A 24,889-nucleotide genomic window follows, 5' to 3' on the forward strand; every position below is an offset into this window, starting at 1 on the left:
AATGAATGCAATAATTAATTTAATTATAAATGAATATATGAACAAACTGATAAATAAATGACATTCTAGAACTAAAAGCCCTGAAAAGAGAGGGCAAAATCCTTGGGCCCAAGGATTGATGCAAAAATGGCATAGATTGTGAAAGACAAGTATAAATTGATCTGAAATTAAAAATATATTTTTTAAATAATACTAGTGATTTACACTGTATCCTCAGTGAAGAAGTTAAATTTTTGCTAGTACACTCATTGTATTTATCCTAAACATTTTTCTTGGCCAAAGATTAGTATTCTTCTTACTCAAGAATACATATTTCTTCATTAAAAAAAAAATTGATGGATGTTGCCAATTAAATCTTCATAGATTACATCTTAGCCATTATCTCCAAAGGGCCCATGGACTGTATCAAGACTCCAGCAGTCAGAGTGGAGAAGACTAGGAAAGGAGCAGTTGTTTAGAATTCAGTGTTAAGTTTTACCTGGTCTACAGTTATTCCTCATGCATTAGCATGTCCCATCCTGTGAACATTATAATAATCACTTCCTTAGCATGGCAGGAAGCAATCAGTCATTGTGGGTCAGGAGACTGAGTGGAAGGTATATTCTGATGAGCTGGAAATTAGCAAGGGCTTTCTCATTTATGCCATGAGAGATGGGAAATCTTGGCATCAGTCTGCTCTGGAGGTACCCAAACAACTTGACTGAGAGGATGCACAATTCACAGTGAAAGTTTTAAGAATTCAGATGTAAATCGTCACAGCAGGTCACTACATTAACTTCTGTAGCAGCTTTTAGCTAAGTGGCTAAAATGAAGTGCATTTCAAAATTGATTCTCATCTATATCATCAAAACCTAGGCTCCAGCTACAATTCAGGACAAAACAAGGTTTGGTTATTCTGGATTGTTTTCTTCATGTTATAAAGAAAAAAAGGTCAGAGGCACATTTACGAAGTGGAAATGTTCGCATTGGTAACTAAATATAGTTCATTGTTTGGTAACAAAATAACTAGGGACTCAAATAATATCTCCATGCCATCTACATCAGGGATTTCTTTAGTAAAGTCTCATTATCTTGTGGGGCAGAGCCTTTGCCATACAGGAGATCACTGGAAGAAATGCAGAATGGCAAAAAGAAATGTACATGTTGTCTGTACCTTAACAAAATCTGTTATTGTACATGCAATCATATCCATGATAAACACAAATAATATATGCAAAACTATATGCAAAATTATCTGTGGTGTATACAATGGTAGTCAACTTATATATGCAAGTTTTCTATGTACAATGATGCATGTAACAATGCAAAGTTGTTCCATACAAAGATATAAGGGAACTATCTTATTGTATATGCAGTGATTTTTAAGCTAGGTCCACATGAAAGTACAAAAAGATGAGGCCATTTCCCAGTTACATATCATGATAATAGAGACACATATATCTATTCACTTGAAGTGGAAAATTGCCTCATATCTCCACTTTTCATATTTGTGTACTCAGGCTCAGACTATGATGGAGCAATTCCAAATGTTTGAAAACATAGGTTTATTATAAAGAATTTCTTTTTTAGAAAGAAGATGCAAAGGTGTTATGCTCAAGATCAATACAGTTAGGTACAGAAAATACATCCTTTAGATCAAATTCAAATGTCTTTTATGAGCTTTCTGATCTTCCCCATATCTCATGCATAACAAGTGACTTCCTCTTCTTGGGTCAGCACTTTCTGTGCATTTTTTATTTCAATCTTAACCTCACTTCCTGTATAGCAGCAGGCATTATGTTTTTCCTGAGTTCATGCTTAGAACCCTTGTTATCCTTATGAAGGTATATGGCATCATAGCAGGCGTTTTTGATAAGTATCTGCTGGAACTACAGAATCTGTTTCAGTAAAGAGGAAAGATTTTTTGGCATTCATATACCTGGCAACATAAAACTCACCAAAAATGTTGTGGGTGTATTTTGATATAAATACAAAATATTTATAGTAGTTCCACCTCCCTAGGCTGTAAATGAGTAGCAAAACAAGACCGGGAGATAGATATATAACAAATGGGTCTTGGAAAAACAGTTGTTTTCTGTACAGTCTCCTATAAATGTTATCTTCATAGACATAAAGGCATAGATTTTCCTGGCAAAGAACTTCTTCAATGGGTTTTTCCATAGTGCAAGCTTGAAACTGGCTGTTCTAGCAATGGAATAATGTGACAATCTAAGAAAAAAGGTCAAAAACCATATCAAAATAAAATGGGCCCAAAATGTCTTACACATCTTCCTAGGGTTAATATGCTCTGCTTTCATGAAAAATTTCATATATTTTCATGACCACCAAATCACATATTTTGACTCTTCAAAATAGAATTGTGTCTACAGTCCATAGGCAAATATAATACAGAAGAAGGCCCACTGGATTAGAATCAGGAAGAAAAGAGTCCCTTTGTTCTGTGATAAAAGGAATGCCACAGACTGGTGGTTTTTCACAGTTCTGGAGGCTGAAAGTTCAAGATCAAGGCACTGTCAGGTTTTGTGTCTGCTGAGAGCCATTTTCCTGGGTCATAGACAGCTTTCTTCTCCCTATGTGCTCATGTGGTGAAAGAGATGGGGGCTCTTTCACTGGGGCACTTTCATAAGGGCACTAATGCCATCATGAGGGCACCACCCTTGTGACCTAATGAACTATTAAAGTCCTGGCCTCCAAATGCGATTGCATTGGGAAGGGTAGGTTTCAATATGAGAATTTTACGGGAACGCATTCAGTCCAGGGCAGGTTCCAGACCTAGTTACCAAGTAAGTTTGTGTTGCCATATGGAATACAGTGTCCAGATGATGAGCTTTAAGATTTGGATTCAGCCCTGACAAAGATGAAAATTCATAACAGTATTTGAAGAGGAACTCTGTAACAAGGAGACATATGTGCTTTGATAAGTAATGTTCTCATGGTTTTGTTAACTATCTCATTCACACAAGTCACATTAGAAAACACCTAAAATTCAATAGCTGTAGGAGTAAAGCAATGAGTTGGTATGCCAGACAGGACAAATATCTAATGTAAATTTAAAACTGCGTATTTCTCTTTTTGTCATTTCTCTCTGTTTTTCTTTATATTTACCAACATTCAGTAAAGGAGTAACAAATAAAGGCATTAACTGCTAACTAGGCAGTTTTTGATTAATTCCTCAAGAACATAATTTTAACTTTTAATTCCTCAAGAAAATAATCTCTAGTTTTTTAAATAAGCTCTATGATAACCAAAGAGCTTATTTAAAAAACAGTTATAGGAAATTAATAATCATATTTTAACTTGCAAATGAATACCCACTTTGCATTAACTAATTTATCAGTATGAAGGAAAATCCCCCACAACTCACTAGCTTTAGGGTAACTGAACTATGAACTATGTTATATATGTTCTCTTTTTTAAAAAATTATTAAAGTGTAGTTGATTTACAATGTTATGCCAATTTCTGCTGTACAGCAAAGTGATTCTGTCATACATATATATACATTCTTTCTTTAATATTATTTTCCAACATAGTCTATCCCAGGAGATTGGATATAGTTCCCTGTGCTGTATAGCAGGACTTCACTGCTTATCCATTCTAAATGTAATAGTTTGTACCTACTACCCCCAAACTCCTACTCCATCTCACTACCTCCCCCTCTGCCTTGGCAACCAAAAGTCTGTTCTCTATGTCTCTGAGTTTGTTTCTGTTGTGTAGATAGTGTCATTTGTGCCATATTTTAGATTCCACATAAAAGTGACATCATATGGTATTTGTCTGTCTCTTTCTGACTTACTTCACTTAGTATGATAATCTGTAGTTGCATCCATGTTGCTACAAGTTGCATTATTTCATTCTCTTTTATTGGTAGTATTCCAATGTGTATATGTACCACATCTTCTTAGTCCATTCATCTGTTGATGGATATTTAGACTGTTTCCATGTCTTGGCTATTGTGAGTAATGTTGCCTATAGTGTTCTCTTGTAATTCAGAAACCATAAAATGTTCTGAATTTTTCCATGAACACTGTTTATAATATCTAACAACTTCTGATTAAATTATAATAGCATCTTTTTTATGTTGGAAACAAAATGTCATTATAACTGGTACATTAAGAATAAACTATAAGGAAGTACAAGGACTGACAGAAGAAGTAAAAAAAAAAATCACAGGTAACTTTGGTGAAGGCCCTGTTGTTGGTAGGTATATAGTGAAGTAGATATATTTACATACCACATGGCTAGACTGGGTTTTAGGGTGAGGACTAGCCATGGCAATGGCAAAAGAAAAGAAGAATCAAGTACGGTTTCCAGATATATTGGCTTGAGGGACTGAGAGTATGCTGATGTCAAATCCAAAAATTAAAAAACAACAAAAAAACAACTATTAGAGAAGCAGATCTGGGGAAGAAAATCAGGAGTTGTGTTTCAGCCTTAAGTTTCAGGTGTCTACCAGACATTAAAGTCAAATAGATTCCAAGTAGATTGGAAATATGAGTCTGGATCTCAGGGATTAGGATATAAATATAGAAGCCATCACTATATGGATGATATTTAAAAATAATATTAAATGAGAAGATCTAGGGGGAGAAGTGAAGAGGCTCAAAATGCGAAAGAACACGCCATAGTTTGATACATATCCAACACTGCTGAGGGGGATAGGAAGAAAACTAGGAGAGTCTGGTGCCAAGGAAAACCAAACATAAAAGCTTCCCTAGAAAGAGGAAGTGGTTAACTTCCTGTATTTTTTCAACTTTATATTTTTTGAGGCAGTGTGGCAAGATGGATTTTCCAATAGTCAAAATATCATCATCATGTTCTCAATCTATTAACTCCACCTTTCCAGCGCTGAAATATTTCATTTTCTACAGAAATAACTCACATTACCTGCCACCCTTTTTCCCCTCGATAGGTATTTGTACAAATATATATTTTTTGTTCTACTCCACTACTATTCATAATCAACTGAAAATGGGAGTATCTAAATTTTTATGTATTGCGGGAAGTTAGGTAACTTTGGACAGAGCAATTGTGTAGAATTCTTTGTAACCAACAGATATAATAATAATGATTACTTAAAATTATTTACGAAAAGAGCAGACCATGAAACTAAATACACTGATTAAAAATAAATAAAATTATGAATAAGAAGGTCCAGGATTAGTATAGAATAAAATTTCATATCTTTACTAGTTCTATTTATTATTATTATTATTTAAAAACTTAAAAGGGTTTATCACCATGGTTTTACCTTTTTTGCACGTTGACTAGTCATTTAAATATTTTCCCACACATACACATCTAACTGATTAATCTCTTTATAGCCCTTGTCTATTTACTTACTGATAGCAATGATTTTCTTATTATTCTTTTTCATGAGCTATTCAAACAACAGAGATGCTAATCTTTAGTCTTGTCCTTACAAATAAAATACTAATTTAAAAAAGTGTATGTTCAATGACTATATAATAAGAGACTTGTATGTTTTCTTTCCCAAAACTCCCATTTACATGTGTTTAAAAACAAAATTTTGGAAGGCTGAAGTCACCAGTGCAGGCCACAACAAAAAAGTAAAAACAGAAAAATGGGTAGAAATCAGTTTTACTTTGATGAATCCAATGCCAAAGCCCTTTGCTTTCTTTCTTCATGAAAATTTTTTTTTTTTCTTTTTAGGGCCACACCTGTGACGTATGGAAATTTCCAGGCTGGGGGTTGAATTCGAACAGCAGCTGCTGGCCGGCGCCACAGCCACAGCAATGCAGGATCTGAGCCACATCTGTGACCTACATCACAGTTTATGGCAATGCCAGATTCTTAACCCACTGAAGGAGGTCAGGCATCGAACTGGCATCCTTATGGATACTAGTAGAGTTCTTAATCTGCTGAAACACAATGGGAACTCCCATGAGAAAAATATTTTTTATAAGAGAAATTTAAAAGAAAAGACCACCAGAAATTTTAAACTCTTGACAACATCTATTTTTGTTTTCAAGTGTGGGTTTCTTTAATAGAGAAACATGGAAAATATGTTAAACAGAGAGGAGTATGCAAAATACTTTGGCTTTCTTAAGAAACTGAAAGTAAAAGGATTCTATGAAGTTCTTAATAGGCAAATCAAATCCCCTTTAAAATTAATGAAGTGTCACTAGTTTAATACTGGAATAAAGGCAAAAGCATCACGCTCCATTAGTAACACTGTCTCCTATTATTATTTGAATTTGGGGTTAAAGATGAATCAGTCTTACCAACCATTGGCAGGAAACTTGCTAACTCAATGCAACTACTAAAACTGGTACAAGAAACAATCTAAAATTAATAAGTAATCTGAGAGAAAATGAGAATATTATAAACAAATGAGGAAAAATATCAAATACAGAAATGCTTAACTATGTTACTAATATATATTGCGTTCTCAAATTTTATTCTAATAGTTCAAAAATTATAAATATATGCATTGCTGGGAAGAGGAACAATTTTATTTATGATAATATAATGCTGTGTGGATAGATTGATCTATACAAATAAACTAATATTTTATGATCAAAGGCATCTATCATTTAACATATCACCTTTACTGGATTCTTGAAATTGCTACTACTGCAACAGTGATGCAACATAGTATCACATATTTGCTACAATCTTATCAATAGATTAACAATAAGGCAAGACAGGAAAGTGCATTCAGCACTAATTCATGAGAAAAAGCATTTGCCATCTTAAAAATATGCTCTCAGAAGCTATGAATGTTAGTGACCATGAATTAACCCTAAATAATTTGTGACTTCAATGTAATTACAGGTCCATGAATTGCCAGGAACATGTTTAATAACTGAAAAGTAAAAAGTTAATTTTTCAAAACATGAGATCAAATTATTCTTTAAATTATTCATACATTTTCTTTTTTTATAAATGAATGCTATCATCTTAGGAAACATTATACTCATGTCATACTAATAAGCAGATGCATTATAAATTTTTTTATACAACAGGGCCTTGAGGTCAGACCACAAATGAATGAAAGATTTGTCTTGAAGCTGGCTTTGCACAACGTATCATTATTTTTATTTAGACATATATAAGTACAATTTTATAAATATATAAATAATTATCTATAGTTATTCTTTTGGGTAGCTTTGGGTGATAAAGATAATGAGTGTGGCTAAAATCGATGCCTTCTCATCATTCATCCATTTTACTACCATTATCAATTCAAGCTTAACTTTGTTTTCAAAGTGCTTGGTGATTCTCCTGCAATCCTCACAAATTCTACAGATTGTTTACAGAAGAATATCAATTAGCAAGGGAAGAATTTCCCATTCAAAAGCTAAATTTACACGGGATCCAGAGCCTTGGACTGCAGTTGGTACCCTCTTTTTGGAACTGCTCTTTCACTTAGACACTCATGGCCAAAGGGTTCTATGTTATTGTTAACCATCTTGTTTTTTAATTTTCTCCATTGAGTTCATACTTGCAATGTAACAAGCATCAAGTTATTTCTCTACTGTTTCAGCATGGTACTAAGAAACAGACATTATGTCTACTTTAAAGATGAAGAAATTAAAGATTGGAGGGATCTAGTCACCCTTTCAAGGTTGCACAGATGGCTAGGAGAATGGGCTGGATTTAGATCCAAGACTGTGAGGTTCTAAACTCTTGGCACAAGAGTCCATCTGTATCAATCAAACTCAGTGTGGCTGACTTCGGTTTATTATCTAGTAACTTCTTTCATTTATATCTGAGTGTGGCAGGGAAGAGTTTTTTTCCTAGTAAAGGAAAACACTGACTAATAAGATAAAGAGTGAGAACGATCATCAGAAAAATTAACGTCACAGGTGAGCAAAAGTGGCTTAAAAGAAGCAGAAGCTGGTTCTGTGCTCTTGGAAGGGCATTTTAAGCTTAGATGGATAAAATCATCTAAGTTGAAATGCATTCTAACCACACATTACAGTTTAGTTTACATTCTTTACAGCACTCTCGATCAATGCACAAGATCTTGTTATATTACATGAAATATAAATTACAAATATCTATAGCAGAATTATTTGAAACATATAATGTTGTTGTCTTTGGGGTTTAATTTTGTATATTGTAAGGAGATGAAAATAAACCCCTAAGGCAGAAACACAATTGTATGCTTCAATGAATAAATTATATTAGGGAATGTACTTGAGAGATGGCAAGGAACATAAGACAGGCTGCTTATGTAATAAACTTGGTCTCCAATGAAAAGTAACAAACTCTGTAGGCTGCAGTAACAACATTATATCAATAATTTTGCTCTTTTCCAAGACACTTCTTATTATTTTTCCACATATAGAATCCAAATGAAAACTTAAGTTTCCAGAGACAAACACCAACAAGACCACCAGCAAATGTAATACACCAGAGAGAGAATATGGGTATTAGAGAGCCTGAGAGAGGCTTAATTACAAATAAAGGAGAGAACTCATTACTTTGAAGTTAAAACAAACTCTACAAATGTTGGGAAGAACATACATCACAATACATGTCTTGTGCATTGTGTCCTGATAGAAAGGACCTAAGCACTGTCTTGATAAAAAGGACAGGGAAGAAGAAGAAAGCACAGAGATAGACAGAAAGAAGACAGGTAAGGAAAGGGAAGAAAAACAGGCATCGAGAGGTGTGGAGGGAGGGAGATGGTCAGTTGATTCCAAGGTGTGGGTTAATTATGGTAAACTGACCTGGTATAATTCTATTATGCGGTCCCTGTGAGAGGTTGTGATTATACGATAAGTGTAAATCAACACAGCATTTCTGGAGGTGATTTCAATAATATTTAGTAAATACCTTTTGTTTTCCAACATTTTTATTTCCAGGTACCCTCATTCCCCCAAAGCAGGCAAAGAGTTACGTAAAAAAATTTTATTACAGCGTTATATACAATTGCAGAAAAAGGGAACTCATCTCAACATCTAACAATTGGGAATCATCTAGGAGTAGGTGTAGAGAAAGAATGTTGCTTGCCATATCAGTTAAAAAAGGGGGGTGTTGCAGCCATCAAGCCATCAGTCACTGCAGATGCCCCCACTGCACACTCTGAAAGGATCTGGGATGGAGAAAAGCAGGATGCTGGCTCTAGACAGCTAAAGTGCACATGAAAGGTGCAAAAGAATGATTTCAATGAGCCCAGACTCTTGTATCTTCCCATACAGAGAAAAATGCTAAATTCACTATCTTGCGATGTCTTTTTATTTCTTTAATAGACAATAATATTTGATACCCTGCCTACCTGTTTTTGTTTTTTTCTGTGTATTTTTTCCAAAACTCCTATATATCCTGGCTCCTCCCTTATTCCTTTGGAGCTGTCCCTCGGAGCTGAGAGGCTGCATCCCTAGCTTAAGTTCTCAGCAATCTGCTGAATAAATCTGAAAGTACACAAACATCCAGCTTGAGGTATTCTCGCCAGATATATATATATATATTTTAATTTTGACTTAGCTTTTTATTATTCTCATTCTCAAATACTGCAGCCACATTAGTTTGGGTTAATAATAGGGCAGCTAATACAACAGCTCAAATTCACACATAATTTCCTCTATGGGTGCAAACTTTCCATCACTGCTCATCTCTTCTTTCCAGTAAGAGAGACCTACTTTCTCTGGGCAGTTCTTACTGGTTATCATGGGGCTCCTTCCCTGATGAGCCAAAAAATAATACTATGATACACCTACAACATAGACTGTTGGACATTAATATTGATCTTGAGATATCCATCCCCCTCCCTCCCTCTCTATTCTCCTCCTTCTTTTCTTTGCTACTTTATTTCTCTGTAATAAAAACACTTCTAATTTTTCAGACCCAACCATCAATTTGGCATAGAGCTACCTTCTCTCTGATGGTTTGTTTGGTCCCCAAGTCTGTTATAGCTATTTCTTGATGATCTATTACTACCCTGAGGTTTCAGTGGAGGGAACATGGACTTTTAAACTATTTCAGGGAGTAAGTGGTACTGATACCACCAGAGATCTGAGAGAATTAAGAGGATGACAATGGTGCCTTATGATATTGAAGGGAAACATCCCCCTTCCTGGGTATCATTTGAGGTGGATTTTGGGGAATAGGGAGGGAAGAAGAAGAATGTCTTTGAGATTAGGGTCTGTGTGACTGTCACTTTATGGACACTTTAGATCAGATGAGTGCTATTTATTGCTAATTAAACCTCTTTCTAAAATTTGTATAAAGTGTAGCTAGAAGTCGTGTTTAAAAGGCTCTTCTATAAGATTTATTTTTTTAAGTTGGTGAATAGAGATTAATGCCCAGTGACACTTGTTGTATTGTATATGTAATTATTTTATATTTACTTCTACCTAAACTTATATAACAAAAAGATGGGATGTGGCTAACATATTATACTCTGAATACTTAGAGCACTTTTTTAAAAAACCTCTTTTGCTTTATCACATTTTTTTCCGTTCAGAAAGAAAATATCTCTCTCTCTTTCCTAGTAGATTAAAAGTCCCTGGAGGTCAAGGGCTATATCTTACTAAACTTTGCATCCTCACAGTACCAACTACAGAGCATAGCCAAAAACATTCAATAAATATTCGTCAACTTTAAATGATTGCGGATTCTGAGGACGGAATACATTTTCCTTTACAAACAAGCATGACAAACAAACCTGAAGCAAAAATGTTGTTTTCTTTGCAAACCAGTCATTAGCATCTAAAAGTAGGATCAGTGTGTTTTTGCTTTCTGTGACTAAAAACATAAAAATCAAATGATAGCTCTATCTAATTTTCAGAAGAGGAGGGCACCTTGTCTCCAACCCCTCCCCCATTTTCAGACCTTGCTTCCCCAGCCACCCCATCTTCAAAACTGTCCCTGCACATATACAATCTGAAGATGGAGTCGGAAGGTGTAGGCTACTTCTAATGGATTTATCTCAGGTAAAGCTGAACAATGCCAAAGTCCAAAGGTAGAATTTTTATCTGTAAATTGAAAACCTGTTTCAAACCTCAGCCTGGAAGAATTAAACTTTCCCACAACCTATTTCTCATTCTAGGAATGAAGTAGCTTTGAAATCAAAGGAAGCTCTACAAAGAGATGGGTAAGCCAGATGAAGGAATTCAAGGTTTTAAATTGCACACCAGTGTTATTTGAAAATATGCAGCTCACATAAAACCATACCAAGGCTTTCCTTGGAGCATACATTTTAACACCCAACTGAATATTGGATCATGGATGCAGGGACACTGTTTCTAAATAATTCACTGCCACTTTTACAATTCTTTTAATATTTCATGATTACGTCTTTAAAATTATATGCATCTGTATTTCTGGGAAGAGTAATCCATCAAGCTCCTGTTAGACCAATCCCTGGTACTAACAGCTCTTTTTATAGGAAGAGATGACCTCTTATTATCTTATTTATTCACCTATTTAATCCAAATCACCACTCAAATTTTACTTATTTAAAACTTATTGAGGACTAACTATGTGCTGTGGCTCAAAGATGCAAATGTACCATCTCTCTCTTTGATTGGTCCACAATCCAAGATAGAAATGTGCAAACATGAGATGATGCATATTAGGTATTCTTCATAAGGCTTTTCCTGCTCCAGACCATTCCATGTTCTTACAACCATATTTACCACATAATTTGCATTTTTTTTGTCTTTTGTCTTTTTAGGGCCGCACCTGCAGCATATGGAGGTTCCCAGGCTAGGGGTCGAATCAGAGCTATAGCTGCCGGCCTACACCATAGCCACAGCAACGTGGGATCTGAGCTGCATCTGTGACCTATACCACAGCTCATGGCAACACCAGATCCTTAACCCACTGAGCGAGGTCTGGGATCGAATCCTAGTCCTCATGGATCCTAGTCGGGTTCGTTAACCACTGTGCCACGACGGGAACTCCATGTATTTTCATCCTCTCTACTTCTTATCCTTTCACTTAACTACAGTGAACTTTTCCTCTGATGATGTGCTCCTTATGTGGCGAGTCTCTCACATCGTGTTTTTTGCTGCGTCCACTTCACTGGGCACCTGGGAAAGTCTGCTTATTTTTTTTTTTCTCTCTTCTTTCTGCAATCTAAGGGTCAACACTTGACCGTTAACTCATAAATCTCACCTATTTTTTAAGTTAATGCCATTTGATTTGGGGCTGCCTCTCGCTCTTCTCAACAGACATGCTCCTTTTCCATCAAGTTTCATGACTTGTCACATAATCAGGTACACAGTAAAAATCGGTTAAGTGGACAAGTTAAGAATTAGTCCCAGGCTCACAATTTTCCTTTCCCTCTTCTATTTCCTTTACTATTGGTTTTCAATGTCCATGTTTATGCCACTTTGAGTTTCTTGGCCTCAGAGTTACCTGATCTCCTTAAGCACAGCAATGCCTATTTCCCCTCCTTCTCTCAACCCCTAGCATTTACGTGCATGAGTGAAATTTAGATCTTTTCATTCTAAGGCTTGATTATTTTCTTTTTCTTGCAGGAGCTCAGATTTTTCCTTTATGTCTTCTCAATATAAATAAGCTTCCTTGATTCTATCATTTACTTATCTTCCTATTGTTTCTAGGAGAGTAAATCTTAAATCTGTATGTCTAACTTCAACCTTCTTCCAATTCCCAGAGGGCATTTCCAACTGCCCACTATTCACCCAGGACTCTAAGATGGCCCCAGGGTTTCCTGCCCTAAGCCATTGGACTGTGAAAATGACCATGATAGCAAAACCATGATCATGTGACATCATATAGCAAAGGGAATTTTACAGATTTTTTTCAGTTGACCTTATGATAGGAAGATGATTCTAGAAGGTTGAATCTAATCAAAGACACAGAGAGTTATCTCAAGTTGGCAGTAGAAGGAGAAGTCAGAAAGACTCTTAAGCATGAGATGTGAGGCAGTGCCTCTACTGTTGAGAAAAACATTGGTCTCAGTCTTAAAGCCACAATGGTCAGACCTGTCAACCTGAAGGAGGTCCAAACAGATTCTTCCCCCAAGCTTCTAGATGACTGAGTCCCGCCAACATGTTCACTTTTATCTTGTGAAACGTGGGGCACAGAACCCTGTCCAGCTGCCTGGATTTCTTACAAGGGAGTGGGGAGTATAAACTGGTAAATGGAGGTTGTTTTAAGACACTGACTTTGTGGCAACTTTTTTTTTTTTTTTTGCAGTAATAGCAAATAGAAAAAAATAGCAAATATAAATAAAAAATAATACAACACATTAAAATCAACACACTTTATCTAAACTAATGGTCTTCTCTGCAAAATGTATTTGCCATCACGTTTCTATAGATGTTAATGGCACCACAGTTCTTCCAGAATAGTCGCTGAGCCTCATTCCTGCCTTCCTCCCCATCTAAATAACTGCTACAGCCATAGCACCCCTATCATCTGCATATCACTTTCCACTCTGTTCTCTTTACTAGGATGCATGTAAGATCCTCTTTATCCATTGCTTGAGATAATGAAGTAATTTTCTAACCTGAATCACCACTTTCCATCTGAGGACACTGCCAGCGGAAATTTCCTAACGCCTTGCTTTAATTATGTCAGTCTCTTTGCTGGAAAAACATCAAAATAATAAATGAATGCCGAACCTGAGTTCTTCATTACCTCATTTACCATCACCCCAGCTTACTGCTGGGCCCTATCAACTTTTTGGAAACAGGATAGCCCATCTTACCTTGAAAATTCTCTGTTTATGCCCACATATATATCTTTCTGGACAATAAAAACCTGTTGTTTATTTATTTATTTATTTTGGCTGCACCTGTGGCATGCCAAAGTTCCCAGGCCAGGGTTCAAACCCCTGCCGCAACTGTAACCAGAGCCATAGCAGTGACAACACCAGATCCTTAACCTGTTGAGTTACAAGAGAATTCCAAAAACCTTTTATTTCTGGAAGAAACCCTCTGTCTGTAGAAACTTAATATTTTCATGAAGCATATATTGTTTGACTTTCTATCTTTATTCCCTCTGCAATAGGCCTTCAGTAAACGTTTGCACAAAGAACAAATAAATGCCTCCTCTCTCCTTGTTCTTCCTGAAGGAAGAAGTTTCCTTCAGTGCATTTCCAGGGCACTTTATGTATGCTTCTTGCACATGACCTGTGACATAATGAATGGAATGTCTACCCTTGACACATCCCTTATCTCACTGGAAGGTTCCGAGTACAAATCCTACAGAAGGTCACCCCGTAGATTTTGTTTAATGTTTTTGAAACAATGCAAACATTTAAGCTGTTTAAACTCTACCCAATATTCTGTGATAATCTATGTGGGAAAAGAATCTGAAAGAGAATGGATGGGTGTACATGTATAACTGAATCACTTTGTTGTATAGCAGAAATTATCACAACCTTGGAAATCAATTCTACTTCAATAAAACTTTAAAAAATGAAAAAAAAAATCCATGTGAGAGCTCTACTTACTGGGACTGATATGCCCTGTACCAATCATCTCCATCAATTAAACAGGTCCCAGTGGGTTCTTGCTTGGACTGGCTAATGGTCCTCTCAGCTTAGTGTCCTGTGCCAGCGGACACTTTCTACACCCTACGGCACTGAGACAACCTTAAACAACCCACCTATTTGGGGAATTTCATACTTTCTTTTTTCAACTTTTTTTGCTACTTGAGTAGAGGTATATGACTTAAATTCTTCCCAACAGCAGGAGGGACACAGGATCCTTGTTTTAGAAGAGACTCTGGGGTGAAAGTAATGGCTATGCACATTGGTTTGCTGACAAGGGTGCTATTGTGGCAGCTTCCCTTTCCAGCCTGAAGCGAGTTCCTGGCCTCAGAGGGTGTCTGTGCAGCGGGAGCACCATGCTCACCTCACTGGAGCCCTGGAGTCCTGTGTGTTGGCTTTGCTGGCAGCCTTTTAAACCTGATACTAGCTCTCCAAAAGTTTTTGTAATTCTCAAATATCCATTAATAAATCCTTTTCCATTTGAATGTTGAATGTGGCAGCTATTGTTTGCAACCAGAACCCTGAAAGATATGCACCTAAAAGTAGGGAAAGATGCATCAGAAAACCCCCGGGGACTTTCCCAGGACAAATCCCTCCCCCATATCCTCTGCTGCAGCTCCTCTCTGAAATACCTAGATACCAGAATTTGATGCAGGTTTTTTTGATGAGTTTACAGATGCTAAACCCCACACCAAATGGAAGAGGTAAACTACTTAATGACCATGAGCCCATGAGCCTGTAGCCCCCAGACCTACCTATGCCTGAAGACTAATAATCTTAACCCTTGTGACACTGCTCTTTTAGCTCCCCATCAACCAATCAAAGAATGGAGCATGAGCTGATCACATTTCCAGGGATGCCCCTCCCTCAAGGGCATTTTAAAAGGCTTTGTTGAAATGCAACCAGGATTTAGGGCTTTTTGAGAACTAGCTGCCCAATATTCCCTGTCCAGAACCTATAATAAATGTTGCCCTTTCCATCACACAATCTGGTGTCAGTATATTTACTTTACTGTGCATGGGTGAGCAGATCCAAGTAACAAAAACACTTACTCAAAAGAATACCTCATTTATTAATAATTTCAAATGCATCTTCTACTCCAGAATTAGAATACAGTTACACGTTCCTGAATGTGGTTTATTATTATGATAATATTATATTTTATCAATATTTTTTCCAGTCAAAAAATGGGCAGAAGACCTAAATAGACATTACTCCAAAGAAGACAACCAGACGGCTAAAGGCACATGAAAAAATGCTCAACATCAGTAATTATTAGGTAAATTAAAACTACCTCACACCAGTCAGAATTATCACTAGTAAGTCTACAAATAAATTCTAGAGAGGGTGTGGAGAAAAGGGAACTCTCTTGAACTGTTGGTGGGAAGGTAAATTGGTACAGCCACTATGGAAAACAGTATGGAGGTTTCTTAGAAAACTAAATATAGAACTACCATATGATCCAGCAGTCTCACTCCTGGGCATATATTCAGACAAACATTCATTCAAAAAGATGCATGCACCCCTATGTTTATTGCAGCATTATTCACAATAAGATAAAGAAAAACACCTTGTGATATCACTTTTATGTGGAATCTGTAATATGGAATAGATTAATCTATCTACAAATGAAAATAAACTCACAGACATGGAGAGCAGACTTGTGGTTGCCAAGGGGAGGAGGAGGGAGTGGGATAGACTGGGAGTTTGGGGTTAGTAGATGCAAACTATTACATTTAGAATGAATAAGCAATGGTATTACACAGGGAACTACATCCAGTCACTCGTGATAGAACATGATGGAAAATAATATGAGAAAAAGAATGTATGTCTATATACATACATACTAGATCAGTCTGCCGTACAGCAGAAATTGACAGAACATTGTAAATCAACAATACTTTAAAAAAAACAATTTTTAAGAACTCTGTGTTTCTTGAGTCTAATAATCATTCTTATTCAGCAATTATAATGTGCCAGGAACTATAAATTTCATATTACATATCAACTCATTCAATCCTTCAGATAGCTCCATGAGTTATTATCAAAGTCCTCCTCATTTTGTGAGTGAGGAAATTAAAATCCAAAGCATTGAATTAATTTGCACAAAATCACTCAGCCGGTAAGTAGCAGAGGATGATTTAGACGTATTTTGGCTGAAATTCTAGGCTCTTAAACACTATAATAATTTGTGTGAAAGAATCAGCCACTTTTTGTAGTCTTCTTGCACAGTTATTATAAGGTATAGTCAGAGTATTGCCTTCTGAAATGTTTGAAAATGACGAACTCAAAGTCATTCAAACTCTTTGGAAATTTGCTTATTTTGATGTTTATATATTCATGTATAATATGATACAAAATTCAGAAAATACTATTTGATTTCAGAGAATTCAAATATATATATATACATATATATATATATGTATATATATATATGGAATCTATAGAGAAAAATCTCTTTCGACCAAACATTTATTAGAACATAATCTATGCTTAACTCATGTTAGGTGCTATTGATATAAATAAAAATAGAAAACAGTAGTACCACCAAGGGGATACCATCTGAGGAATAATATTAACAGGAAAGTGACCAAGACTATTTCAGTGTGATGTGGGCTACCATAGATTTCATGACAATGCTAGGGAAGTCCATTGATGGTCAAGGAAGACTTCCAAATTCTAGAGACGTATTTTCCATTTCACTTTAAAAACAAATTCAGAAGATTTATCTAAAGAAGTCCATTTTAACACTAGGAGAGGTAACATTCTTATACATAGCAAAGAAAACCTAGACATAATACTTGCCACTATTTCCATTACATTAATTCAGATAATGTGATCCATATGGGGCAAAAATACTCCCTCAAAATGAGGATAAGTCACATGAGAAAATCTGTCTCTATACCCCAGCATGTGGAATAAGACTTAGCACATAATAAGAGGTTTTCAACAGTATTTTCAGCCCCAAAATATGAGAAAATGGCTAGAATTTGTTGTAAACCTTCTGGGACTGTTATCAGAGTTTGGGCAATTTCAAAATCATAATTTACTTCTTTTTTGGGGGGAGGCACACCCTCAACATATGGAAGTTCCCAGGCTAGAGGTCGAATTGGAGCTATGGCTACCATCCACAGCCATGCCAGATCCAAGCTGTGTCTGCAACCCACACCACAGTTCACAGCAATGCAGAATCCTTAACCCACTGAATGAGGCCAGGGATCAAACCTGCATCCTCATGGATACTAGTCAGATTCGCTTCCACTGCACCACAACAGGAACTCCCATAGCTTACTTTTTGAAAGGAATCTTCATGAAGACAATGAATATCTATTTTGTTCATGTCCATAAACAGCACTGACAATGATACCTGGCTCATAAAATATAAATAATGCTTATTTAATGAACTACACCTCAGTCATTAGTCAGAAATACGTTTTACAATAATCTTTTACCTGCTGAAGCATTAAATTATGTAAGATTGTATCTGTTTCAGACAGTGTCACAAACAATATCAATTTAAGTGTCATATCAATTGCTTTTATGTGGCAATATGTTTAGGACAATATAAACAAAAGAGGGAGGCTGTGATAATCCATGTAATGAACATACACACAGATATACCTGGAACAGATTTTGGGGAGTTTGTTTTGTTGTCTTATTAGCAGTTACAGACAGACTGACCAATGGCAATGAATAAGTAGATCCATTTTGAATGTTGCAGCCCACCCCAAATATAGTTTCATGAGAAATAAACCTTCCCTATTGTAAATCACTGAGATTTGGGGGGTATAATTTGCTGTATTGCACAATTTTGCCTTTTTTCTTTCTACCTCCAGACCTACTTGGTTATGGAGGAGATTTAATTATGAAGAAACAACAGTTCATCCCCCCCCACCTTTCTTCATCTACTGCTTTTCTTGAGTCCATCAATATTTTTCACTTGAAATAGATTCTGAATAACCTTCTTTCAACAACTTTGTTTTTTATCAGTTCATCCTCCATCTGGCATACTTGTTATATCCTAACTAATCTGATTAGGCTACGCCATTTCCAAACTCTCCAATTCATCCCATAAGCATCCAGGACAAAATTCAAATTTATGATCCAGCCTCACATGATATCAAGGCATCTTCAGCCACTTCCCACACAATCTTCCTCAACATTGTCCAATAACCCCTTGTCCTTTTGCATTTCTGTCCTCTTGTGCATGCCAATTTCTCTGACCAAAGTGGCCTTTCTCTTTCTGAGTTCACCAATCATTCTGAATGAAAACTACCTTAATACATCTTTTCTTAAAGGTGAAACTGTTCCACCCTTTTTCAGTGCAATTGAACTCTTATGGGATAAAAAGAATGTCTGTTTAACTGAGCACTTGTCATACCTCTAGGCTCTTCTTGAAGCATTTTACATGTATTAACTCATGTAATCCCCATGAGTGAATCAAATAGCATTATTATCTCCATTTTACAGATGAGGAAACTGAGGTTCCATGAATTAACTTTTCCAAAGTTATTCATCTCTTAAGTGCCCTGGCTGTGTTTCCAAATGAGTGTATCATTCACTTTGAATTATAAATTGTATCTCATATAAAACTGAGTTTACTTTTTCACTGTAAACTCCTCGAAGATAATAGTTGCCCTTGATTTCTACTTTCTCTGACTGCTCTGTCTATAGCATATAAAGATTTAGGTCATAATCATAGATGGTGCATTTTAGAGCAGAACTTGATGAATATATAAGGCATTACATAATTAATGTCATAAAAGTACATATTATTAATATTTTATTTCATCAAAATTTTTTTGCTTTATGCATTTGCTTTATGAAATGATGTTGGGACAGTTTTGCCACTTGGAAGTGATCTTTTTTCTATGAATAAATAATTGGTATAGTACATTATGTCACTTATACTTATAATGGCATCTTTGGGATGGCCCAAATTGTAGGCAGCTTCTCATGTGAAAAAACATGTCTTTTTTCTTTTTAATCCTGGCTCTAATATATGTGACTGTGGCCCCTTGGGAAAACTATTTACCCTATCTGTATATCAGTTTCTACCTCTGCAAAATTATATCTACCCCATGACTATTAATACTTTAGTCTCCATTTGGGGACTTTCAATCATGACTGATGTCTAGGGTCATGCTGTTTATAACATGGATATTTTTCAGCAGAGAAATAATTGAATGATTTTTATTTTTAATGAGGTACATTATCCTTACTAAAGAATGCATTCACTTGTAATTATTAAATAATGTCCTCCTGTCACTTTCTAATCATCAATCCCCTTAAACTTATAGAAATTACGCATATGCCATGACTTTGAGAAACTTTTTGACTACACTACAAAACAAGTTTCCACAGAACATTCAGATATGTGAATGCAACATCACCTCTACATGGGCATATGGTTCAGTGTATGCCAGAATGACTAATTCAGGTTCCTATTGCTAGGGTTACATCCGTGGAATAAAATACCCAAAGGGATTTAGTCAAGTCTTCACTGAATGGATATCATTCTCTCTAACACTATGAGGCAGTCTGAATCCATTAGAAGGATTTGCCTGTAGCTGTCCAAAACAAAGATCCCAGATCTTCAACACAGCAGGAATAGCTGACTCTAGGGCCTGATGAAAGATTTTCAGCTGAGCACACCTCAATAGCATCTGGTAAACATCACGAAGCTTATCGTATGTTCTGAAAAAGAAAGGATGCCTCTGAGTTTTCTTCTTCAACAATAAACAAAACCTCTTGTGTACTCTACTCTGTAGTCTACACACCATCTACTCCTCCTTAGCTCCAAAGCATTCTTCATGACAGCTCTCATGTGGTCGAAATCTGATGATGGGCTAGAGGATGTGCTTAGCCACTGGTCTCTCCAGTAGCCTCAAGGCTGGAAAAAGTATAGACCTACATCTCAGATACCCAAGAGGTACCCCCAAACTCTGTATTTCCCTGAAGACTTTCCAACACTAAATAACAGATCCCTCATTTTTGTCTTTGATATTTTTGCTTTCCCTGATAAACTGAAGCTGCCTTGTGGGTTGATATTAAGCACTTAGCTCCTTCACTATTATAAATCTGTTGTCTCCCTGCCATCAACTGGCTTTAACTGAATTATGACTGTTCCCCAAGGATCACTGTCATTACATGTGGTTAAAACTGCAAATTCCAAGAGTCAACCTTCACATGGACCTAGACTGACCAATAGCTAAGGCTATTAGACACTTGATGTGTGGTCAGGGAGACTACAACCTGGCCGAGAGACTGAAGAACTACACTTACACTTTTATTTTAATTAGTTTAAAATCATGTTTAAAAGCTGATACCCAAGTCAGTTATTTGAGTGCATTTTAAGTATTTGGGGAACAAGATGGGTATGTGATTCTAGTTATCCAACAATAAATTTTATCAAACTTAGAGATTAAGAATTTCTAATGAAGTAGCTTCTGAATTAATATGGGCTATAAAGGCAATGTAAATACCATACTTCACAAAAACTTAATTTGAAGAAGCAAAATATCAAATAATAATGTTGTATTGATTATATATTGAAATGAAAATATTTGGATATATCAAATTAGGTAGAACATATCACAAAATGCATTTCACCTGTCTGTTTCCTTTTTTTAATATGGCTAATGGATCATTCAGCATTACATATGTGGTTCACCCTCTATTTTATTGGATTGTGCTGCCACAGACCATAATGTGGATGGTACATTTTGAATCATTCAGTGTACAACCTACAAAATTATGCTTGTTGACTTTATCAATAACAGGGATTCTTCTATAGCACTTAAGCCTGTCTAGTTTAGCCTAATATCCTTCATTCTTTATGGCTCTTTTCTCATTTTCTAAAAAAATTTTCAAGTAAGCCCCCCTCCCATCACCACCACCACATATATAATGCCATTCGATTCTACCACCTCTGGAACTTCTTATTGCTGTCATCTCCTGAGCTTGTGGTCACTTCCTCATTTCCTGAAGACACTAGAATCTGACCCAATTCCCTTGTTGAGTTCAAGACCTGTCTTCTTGGTGTCCATGTTTTTTTGAGTTCCTCACCTTCAGTGACCATTCACACACTGGTTCTCTTCCTCGATGGCCACACCCTGGACTTAGTCATTACCCAGTTGTCTGATTTCTCCAAATTTTTATACTTTAAGAGCCAATTATCTGGTTATAGTCATCTGTTCTCCTAGTTCACTCTTGCTCTTGGCTATACTATACATGGTCTTGGTTTCCAAGAGACATCCTTGTCATGATACCTCAACTTTCTCTCAGTCAGGCTTATGGAAGCCACTTCACATTATCTACATATATGTAATCTCAAGGACAATTAATTGAACATACATGAATTTTTAACATCCTGAAAGTCATATAACATATATCCAAAGGACTCAAATCTATCTTCTTCTCCTATATGAATAAGCATTGCTAGATAAAATGACAAAATTTTACATATTCATGACTCTGTAAGTCATGAAACTGATGATCTTCAACAAGTGTGTCCTTAAGAATACCTACCAACATTAAAGTAGTTTATGTTTGAGTCCTCTATCATTGTTTTTTAAGACCCAGCCAAAAAAAATAAAATAAAATTCTTAAGTCCCACAATCCTTGCCCATCTACTCAAAGTAGAGTTTCCCTTAAACTTCACTGAGAACTCCAAAGCTATTAATTACAACTGTCTTTGAATTCTTGTCTCATCTCTACAGACTCCTATTATATATCCAAACTAATTTATATCTCTCTTCCTCTAGCATCAGAGGATAATTGTATCTTCTTACACCTATTGAAGTCCGACTCCTGTATCTGGGCTTGCAGTGAATAACAGTAATACAGATAATGATGAATACAACCTTCATTTCATGAGAGATAAGCTTGGGCCAGATAATGTGCTAAGTACATCACCAAAATGAATGTCACTGATATCTCATAAAAATTTCAATAGGTAGATATTATTACACCCATTTTATGTATGAAGAAATTAAAAACTTTGCTAAAGTTACATAGCTAATAAGACGCAGGGACAAGTTTCTAACTCAGGTCTGAATTAATCTAAAGGCTTTGGTCTTTAAGGCTATACCCTAAATTTATATGCAACACATAATAGACTCCTAGGATTTCTGGAACCTTACTTCATCAGTTGCAGAGTTTCTTTTTTTTTTTTTTTTTTTTGTCTTTTGTCTTTTTAGGGCCACACCCATGGCATTTGGAGGTTCCCAGGCTAGGGGTCTAATCAGAGCTGTTACTGCTGGCCTACGCCAGAGCCACAGCAATGCCAGATCCTAGCTGAGTCTGTGACCTACACCACAACTCACGGCAATGCAGGATCTTTAACCCATTGAGTGAGGCCAGGGGTGGAACCCACAACCCTCCTGGTTCCTAGTCAGATTCATTTCTGATGTGCCATGATGGGAACTCCAGTTGTAGAGCTCCTTGATTGTATTCTCAGCTAAATTTCCTCTTTCTTAGGGCTCTTTTTTTTTTTTTTCCTGGAACATTCTTAGATCTCATTCATATTAAAGAAAACATCTTGTCCACATCCTATCTCTGTTCTTTTTTAATTTGTCTTATTTTCTTTTATTGAAAAGTTCTGAAAATATTGTCTGCATATGATGTTTATAGTCCTTCACCTTACATTTATTCTTCTATCCATAAAACTTGGATGCTTCCCATAAATTCTACTGAAGCCCACTCCTATAAAGGGCACAAGTAATCATCAAATTGACAAACAAATATGCAAGGTCTAGTCTTTTTTTTTTTTTTTTTTTGTCTTTTTGCTTTTTCTAGGGCCACTTCCCACGGCATATGGAGGTTCCCAAGCTAGGGGTCTAATTGGAGCTATAGATGCTGGCCTACACCAGAGCCACAGCAACATGGGATCTGAGCCACGTCTGCGACCTACACTACAGCTTACCACAATGCCAGATTCTTAACCCACTGAGCAAGGCCAGGGATCGAACCTGCAACCGCATGGTTCCTAGTCAGATTTGTTAACCAGTGGTCCACGACAGGAACTCCATAAGGTCTAGTCTTTTATTGCAGGACCTCTATGCTGCATGTGGCTTTTTAATTCTCCTGATCAAAAAGATGTCGTGGTCTTCTCATTTTGCTCATTTTTCTGTGACTTCCATGTTTCTGCAAAGGTTTTCTCTTCCTCTACTAAATTTTCTTGGTGTTCTTACCTTCTACTAAATAACCCTGAAATATTTCTTTCTACTCCTAATGTTTCTTCAGAGAATATATACACTCTAACACCTCTAAATATGGTTATCAAGCTACTTTCTATCTTGGATTTCTACTCAGTACATCTGAGTCTTCAGATATCTCCCTATATCGTCTTTCTTTCTCCAACTTTATTGTTGGCCTCACTGAGCAGCCCCATCCTCTGATTTACCAAAGATAGAAATGGGTGAGGATCCTTTATTTTTGCTCTGTTTTTTTGATACCTCTCATCTCCATTTTCCATTTCCTTATTGTTTTTCCTTTGTAAATATTTTATGAATTTATCATCATCTCCCTCTTTTTATAATTGTGAACCAAGTCTTGTTATAAAAAGTAGATGGAGGAAAAAATGAAGGGCAAGTATCGTTGGGAGAATCAGTGACTGAATGGGAAATTTTTTATGAGGTCAGCAGATAAAGCTTCTAGAAGGTGGTATCATTGGGGTGAGCTTGAAGTAATTGAGTGTGATGGTCTTGCAAACAGAATTTTAGGCCGAGGCTGTAGCAAGTACTAGAAATTGCGAGGAGGTGGCTAGAGAGGAGTGAGGGACCCTAGGGCATGAGGTCAGAGAGATGACAAGGTATAAACAGGTAAATAAGGCAAGAGCACTTAGGTCTTTGTAAGAACTTTGGTCACTTTGACTCTGAGATTGAAGTCCATTGGAGAACTTTTAAGTGGAAGAATGATATGTTCTTTTCTGACTTCCTAATGATTACTTGTGCTGCTATGTTGATAAAGCATTTGGGGCAGCAAGAAGGGGAAATAATAGAATCAGAGAATAAAATAGAGTAGCTCCTACATAATCCAGATGGAACGGGATGCTCAATCAGCCCAGGTATTAGTTTAGGATATGGTAAGAAAGGGTCAGATGTTAAATCTACTTTAAAGGAAGAGCTTGGTAAAGTTTATAGGTAGAGTATATGTGAAAGAGATACGGGGACTCCAAGATTTCTGTCCCAAATCAGTTGCAATTTACTGAGATGGAAAAGATTCTAGGTCAAGGCTGGTTAAAAATCAGGGGTTTTGTCCTGCTCCTTTTCATGGTAATCAAGGATCTCAGTGATCCAACCTCTATCCATCTGAATCCATTTCTTGCTACATGCTTATTCTCACTCTAAGTTCTGGTAAAGCCCAATTACCAGTCTTTGAAATCTTTGATTATATTTTGATTATACTAAAAACTCTAAATGAGATTATACAAAATAAATACTACTAAT

The 24,889-nt window shown here is 36.3% G+C and overlaps 1 protein-coding gene across 1 annotated transcript in view; it reads right to left on the reverse strand.

Moving 5' to 3' along the window:
- CNTNAP2 (contactin associated protein-like 2) overlaps nucleotides 1-24,889 on the reverse strand; it is a 2,040,635-nt gene that overhangs the window by 1,375,943 nt on the left and 639,803 nt on the right.

This window comes from Sus scrofa, chromosome 9 (genome assembly GCF_000003025.6).
Source record: "Sus scrofa isolate TJ Tabasco breed Duroc chromosome 9, Sscrofa11.1, whole genome shotgun sequence".
Taxonomy (NCBI): Eukaryota; Metazoa; Chordata; class Mammalia; order Artiodactyla; family Suidae; genus Sus; species Sus scrofa.